The following is a 7,332-nucleotide window of genomic DNA, read 5'->3' as shown; positions in this document are numbered from 1 at the left end:
GGTTTTGTGCCTCTCGCATTTTTTGATGTGATTTTTTTAACGCGTTTTTAAAAAAAATTGTTGCTGCATTTCTTCTACAGGCAAAGTAAAAAAAACGCAAGCGTTTTTTTGCTGAAAAACGCAGCGGCCGGTCTCCTAAGTAACCCAACGATGCAGCACCAGCAGCCGGGGCATCCCTAAGGTCATAAACCGTCTGGGGCAATAGCCCCAATACATGTCCCCCTCAAAAAATGTGTGTGTGCGTGTATATATATTTATACTAGCTTTTATACCTGGCGTTGCTCGGGAGGTTGACTTACAGTATACAGTAGATAGAGTAAACATTCACTATTTAAATACTTCTCAGTATGAATTTAATTGCTACGTCTCGATATCAATTTAATTGCTAGAGAATGTAAATAATGTAGCATAAAAGATATTTTCTTGTAAACAATGTTTTATGTATTTTCATCCAGTGCCAAGATGTAGAGATTCTTTCCAGTGCAGACTCTGGAGCAAGCAACATATAGTTGCCCATGGGAAAAACACAGACTTTGAAGGTGTATTGCTGCCACTTTCAGGGATTGACCTTGAGCCTTGTTAATTGTCATTGCGAAGGCTAGGCGTACTGGGAACTGTTACCGCATGAACTCGAAAGGAACATCATTTGGAGTGAGGGGAATGCGAGGAATAAAGACAACTTCCCCCTTGGCACATCCTGTTAGTATGGTGGCCTCGATTACGTGATCCATCAACTTCTTGACACACAGTCTCGTCCCGTTGCAAAGTTTCAATGTTTCTCAACAGCATGATAGGTGAGCCAACCTTCAACATCAATCGATGGGCATGTAAGCCAGGTGGCTCGAGAGAGTTTAGAAATTCTGTCGGATAGTACACCGCCTGATCGGGGTCAATAACTGTGTCAGTGGACTTGTACAGCTTTTCTTGACCTGGCAGAGTCATTTGAATTTGCTGATTGATGGCGTTGACTGAATCATTCTTTGGAGCCAGTATTGCCCGTTGACATAACCATTCATGATCTCTGTAGTTGAAGGCGATGTTGGGAAAGACGCTGTTTGTAAGCTCTTCCACCGACTTGGGAAAATTAGCAAAATAATCATGGAAGCTGATTAGATCCGTCCCATTGTCAACTTGAACATCTCCATTGCCCATATTGAGTAATCTGCTGGCAAACTCACCAGCTGTGGCATCTCCATGCAGATGAACTCGCATAGTCAGACTAATCTTCTTCACATGCCTCCACAACACCGACTGCTTCAAGTAAGCTCTCAATTCGTCTGCAGGTGTTCCCAATGGAACAATAGGCAACGTATGCCAACACCAAGACGACACCTCCAATGACTGTATTGTTTCCACGCAAGTCCTGCAGATTTCAATCCAGAGCTTCAAGCACCAACTTGTGTGCCATCGTGCATTCATCCCAGACAGTCATCAAACATTCTTGCAGGACATTTGCCACACCAGTACCTTTGCTGATTTTACAAACAGGAGACGCATCTCGAGTCAAGTTGAGCGGTAATTTGAACGCTGAATGGGCAGTTCTGTCACCATCAAGCAATGTTGCCGCAATGCCTGAGGAAGCAACAGCCAGAGCAATCCTGGATTGTTGTCGGATCATTGCCAACAACAGGTTTATGACAAACGTCTTTCCTGTTCCGCCAGGAGCATCCAAGAAGACAATACCACTGGTGTTTTTCACAACCATGTCCAAGATCTGATTGTACGGTCAGCAACCAAAAGAGGTTAATTCGTTGCAAGATAAGTCTCCAGAGCGCTCATGTCATAGCTTGTTTCTCAAAGCAATTCCTGTCCAAGTATTTAGTTGATGTTCCTTTCCGTAGCGGGAAGTCCCAGTTGCTCAAGTCTCTTTCCAACCATCACGAGGGTCTTTTCTTCAAGTAGGATCAATGACATGTTGAACATTTGCGGAGTACAGCTGTCCAACTGGAGTCCTGGGTTTTGCCATCATGCTTGCAAGAAGAACATCCTCTGAGAGGTGCTCTTTGTACTTTTCCCACAGTTCAAGTGGCTTGGATGGTCCACATGTCGTGAGTATGACAGCAAATAGGTTTTGTAAGCTTGCTGGTAATTGGCAGGTTGCTGCTTCCTCAAAGTCTTGTCCCAATGAGAATCACTCTCAAGTAGTCCCCTTTCTTGACATGCTTGCCGAAAGGTTGTACAAACATGGTCGCCAACAGTCTTGAGGCTAACAAACTATGTCGGGCCTGCTACTTTGTGAAGAAGCAACTGGAGGAAAAAGCACTCGTGGTTGTTTGGGTGCACTGTGTAGATTCTGCCAAGAGCATCACTTGACTTGATTCCAACATGACCTTCAACTGGTGTTCCTTGGACTCTTCGCTTGAAAATTCTTGTAGATTAATTCCACGTATAATATTTTGGAACATCGCAGTATAGGAGTGTCGTTGCAAAGTCATCTTGTTGGCAAAGCTTGAAGAATGCTGTCAGCGTGGTGTCTTTAGGTTGCAAAACTTGTTGTTTCCTTGGTGAAGTAGACTCTCTGTCCATTTTCCAAGTGGACGTTGAGATTAACCACCGTCGGATAGCGGTCGTGAATTGGAAAGTCCAAAATTCGCCATACAGCCTTGTTGCTACTGATGTAATGTCCAGTTTGGAAGCAATCGATTTCATCAATTGTTCTTTCTTGTCTTTCTTGGTGATTGATTTCATCAGTTGTTCCTCCTTGTCTTTCCAAGCCAAATGCTGCTTGATCCGATCCTTTGTTGACATATTTGCAGATGTACTTGATCGCCTTAACGGAGTTGCAATATTCAACATTGACGTGAGATTGAAAGGTCTTGGAAAGAAATGGCGAGTAGGGTACAATCCATCTGTTGTCAACCTCGATGTCCTGGTAACTATTGCCAATCTTCATCTTCATCAATGCAGTGAACCCATCTTCTCCCAGTTTTCTTCTGCGATAAAGTGGATAACCATCATCTCCAGACTGAGTTTCATGGATCAGCTGTCTTGGGAATCTCTTTGTACAGAAGCTATCTTTCAAGCATGGGGAGCTTGGATTTAGTCTTCCACATGGTCCATGGACCACGTTCTTCATGATGATGTCGAATAGCTTTTGATCTTCTTGTGCATTTGGGATCTCTGCACTAATGACAGCATCGAACTGATTTGGTCGGATCTTCTCCTTCAGCCAGATCAGTATATGTGCGTGAGGCAAACCTCGTTTTTGCCATTCGATTGTGCACATGCTGCATTGAGTTTCTCTAAATACCTTGCCCTTCGTGAGGACATTCATGAACTTGATAACCTTTTGTGGAAAGACTCAGGCTACCAGATCTTGTCTATCAGTCGCCGATTGTTCTGGCAAGAGCTCTTGGCGAATTTCTTTCAACGTTGGGTTGCACATAAAAGTAATAAACAGGTCAGGCCTTCCGTATTTTCGCACATATGTCATGGAGTCTTGAGTGTATTGTGCATATGTCGAGGGCTCCCTGTGAAGCTGGAAGGCAAGATAACCATCTGACCAACATTGCTCGTGTTTCCATCGTTGACAACAGCATCTGGCGCTGAAGGTGGATATAGCTGTTAGCGTGAAGTGCCTTCTGATTGAAGCGGATGAAGCGAAATCACTCAGTTTTGATTTTGGCATACATATCAACCAAAAACGGATGGAAAAGATTTCGGCACATCAACAGGTGATTTGAATGGCTCGCCCGCATCATAATTTGATAGGCGTAGAAGGCCATGCACAAAACTTTTTTCCCGACGGTAACATTTCCGGTACTTGTTTGGAAGATTTGAATATCGTATCCGTCTTCGCCTTGCCAAAAGATCAGTGGGTACTGAAGTGCGTCATATAATCTATGGGTTTCAGAAACTCTCTGCAGTTGATTATCACGCTTCTGCAGCACAATATCCCGATTTTCAAATTCCTCAATGATGACGACAGCAACTTCATTGACAGTTGGTGCGTTGTATCGCTGCTCATGCTCTCCTGTTGGCCTTCGGTCAGCCTTGATGACCACTTTGTAGTTATCCGAAGTTATCATTTCCAAAGAGCTCTTGAATGTCTCGACATAACGGTGATGTTCGTGAAGCATCTGCTGCAGTTCCAGAAAAATGTCGGCCCGAATTCCAGGGATGTTGCTCTATCGTAAATGAACTTGAAGCTTTTCATCGCCCATGAAATAAATCTGCAGAAACTTTGGTGGTTCATTGGGCAATGGCAGGAGCGATCCAAGTCGATGGCAAACTTGTCCCTGAATTTTGAAGGTGGGCATGAAGCCTCTCTCTCGAATTTTTTTCCCACCAAAAGAAGTCATCTAAAGGGCAAGAGTTGTAGCGCCTCAAATTTCCCAGAAAGTGCTTGGTTTGGGGAGTGTTCGCAGTCATCACTGACTTGAGTGGTTCTGGTGGTGCAGTAAGTGGGTGTAGTTGAACCTGGCCAGCAGAGCAGCACATGCCAGGTGGCTCTGACTTCAACTTCTGGGCTTCACAATGTTCACAGGTCGTGTCCATGTTTCCAATATCGACCAAGTCGTGCAGATTATATTCAATTGTTGGGTCGTATTACATAGCAGCGTTGTTCATGCAATCTCAAGATATTCATCGAGAAACAGTATTTCTTGCGCCTTGTGCTCGAACCCGACGATCAGTCGCTTGAGGTATTTATTCAGCTCTTGCGGTCGCTTGTCGCAATCATTGATCTTCAAGCCGAGCATTGGTCGATTCTGGCGTTTCTGCTGTTCGATGTATTCTTTGAGCCAATCGTCGACCTTCTCTTTTTTCAGGAGTTTTTCTTTTGGGAGCCATGGTCAGTGAAAAGTAAATTTCTGTAAAAGTGACTTTTAAACCAATCAAAAGTGGCAAAAAGGAGGCAAACTTTGTTAGATGTCCAATGCAATCACAAATCGCTATTGGTTTGTTTTTCAACCAATCAAAGTGACTTTTAACCCGTTAGTGACCGGCCCATCGTGTTTGTACGTCGGTCACTAACGGGCCTTATTCCGATGCCATAGACTTTTACGTCGCGGCATCGGAATAAGTTTACAGAGCAGGGAGCTGTCAAATCTCCCTGCTCTCAGCTGCTAGAGGCAGCTGAGTGCTGGGAGCGTCCCTGCTCTGCCGGGTGAGATCGATATTAGTATCGATCTCACCCGTTTAACCTCTCAGATGCGGTGCTCAATAGCGAGCACAGCATCTGAGTGGTTTTGGAGAGAGGGAGGGAGCTCCCTCTCTCCCCCACCGATACCCGGCGATACGATCGCCGAGTGTCTGTGTCTCCAATGGCAGCCGGGGGTCTAATAAAGGCCCCCAGGTCTGCCTGGAGTGAATGCCTGCTAGATCATGCCGCAGGCATGACCTAGCAGATGCCTGTCCGTGTTAAACGGACAGGCAGTAATACACTGCAATACAAAAGTATTGCAGTGTATTATAAATGCGATCGCAGAATCGCATATTATAGTCCCCTAATGGGACTAGTAAAAAAGTGAAAAAAAAGTTTAATAAAGTTAATTAAAAAAAAAATTTGAAAAAAAATTAAAAACCCAGCTTTTCCCCTTACAAACTGCTTTACTATTAAAAAAACTAAATAAAAGTTAAAAAGTCACACATATTTGGTATCACCGCGTCTGTAACGACCCCGACTATAAATCTATTACATTATTTAACCCGCACGGTGAACGCCGTAAAAAAATTAATAAGAAACTATGGAAAAATTGCTGTTTTCTGTGAATCCTGACTTTAAAAAAATGTGATAAAAAGTGATCAAAAAGTCGCATCTACTCCAAAATGGTACCAATAAAAACTACATGTCTTCCCGCAAAAAAAAAAGCCCTCATACAACCGCATCGGCGAAAAAATAAAAACGTTACGGCTCTTCAAACATGGAGACACAAAAACAAATAATTTTTAAAAAAAAAGCGTTTTTACTGTGTAAAAGTAGTAAAACATACAAAAACTATACAAATTTGGTATCGTTGCAATTGTAACAACCCGCTGAATAAAGTTATTGTTTTATTTATATCACACAGTAAACGGCGTAGATTTAAGACGCGAAAAAGAGTGGCAAAATTTCAGGTATTTTTCTATTTCCCCCCAAATAAAAGTTAATAAAAGTTAATCAATAAATAATATGTCCCCCAAAATGGTGCTATTGAAAAGTACAACTTGTCCCGCAAAAAACAAGACCTTATACAGCTATGTCAACGCAAAAATAAAAACGTTATAGCTCTTGGAATGAGACGATGGAAAAACTTAAAAAATGGCCTCGTCATTAAGGTCCAAAATAGGCTGGTCATTAAGGGGTTAAACCAAAATCAAAATCTGCAAAAGGAGGCAAACTTTGTGAAATGTCCAATCCAATCAAAAATCGCTATTGGTTAGCTTTTCAACCAATAAAAAATAATGATCAGGCAAGTGTGTACTTCGATGCAAATTGAAAAGTGAATGGCAGTGAAAAGTAAATTTCAGTAAAAGCGATTTTTAATCCAATCAAAAATCGCAAAAGGAGGCAAACTTTGTTCAATGCCCAATCAAAAATAGCTATTCCCTGATCGTGCTTCAAACAAACAAACTTTATATAGTTCTATCCAGTATCAGGCTGCTCACACCAACTGCCTTTGATTGTAAAAAGATGGCCGCCATCACCATAGTAACCAGCACAGCACATTGAGCTGCATTTATCAAAACTGTTTAACCCCTTAACGCACCATGACGTAACTGTACGTCATGGTGAGCAGTAAGTTCGCGCACCTTGACGTACAGTTACGTTAGTGCTTTGACAGTTAACCGCCGCGCGGCGCTACACCGCAGCGGCGGTTAACTGTGCAGGGTGTCAGCCCTGCTCTCCCCGTTGCCGATCAGCAGCCTGTCGCCGCTGATATCGGCAGTTAACCCCTTAATTGCGGCGCTCGATTTTGAACGCCACAATTAAGGTCTTTAGCGCCGATCGGCAGCCCCCATGTGAAATCACTGGGGCTGGCGATGGTACCCATGGCAACCGGACGCCAGACAATGGCTTCCGGGTTGCCATGTACAGAAGCCTATGGTGACACAGAAAATACATTATTTTCTAAATAAGTTATTTTATTGCTCAAACGCTGCAAAACATAAAAAAAGTATATACATATGGTATTGCCGTAATCGTACCGACCCGCAGAATAAAGTATAATAGTCATTTATAGCCCAAGGTAAACGCCGTCAAAAATAAATAAAAATCATTGTCAGAATTGCAGGTTTTTGGTCACCTGGCTTGCCGAAAAATTGAATAAAAAGTGATCAACAAAATCGCATGTACCCCAAAATGGTACCAATGAAAATTACAGATTGTCCCGCAACAAATAAGCCCTCACA

At 42.9% G+C, this 7,332-nt stretch overlaps 1 pseudogene; it reads right to left on the bottom strand.

Annotated features, from left to right (window-relative positions):
- Positions 1–437: 437 nt before the first annotated feature.
- On the bottom strand, positions 438–4,028 carry LOC142652575 (uncharacterized; annotated as a pseudogene).
- Between the last annotated feature and the right edge of the window lie 3,304 nt (positions 4,029–7,332).

This window comes from Rhinoderma darwinii, chromosome 5 (assembly GCF_050947455.1).
Source record: "Rhinoderma darwinii isolate aRhiDar2 chromosome 5, aRhiDar2.hap1, whole genome shotgun sequence".
NCBI lineage: Eukaryota > Metazoa > Chordata > Amphibia > Anura > Rhinodermatidae > Rhinoderma > Rhinoderma darwinii.
Note: the sequence above shows the minus strand (reverse complement) of the source record. Positions and strands in the feature narration are given on the sequence as shown.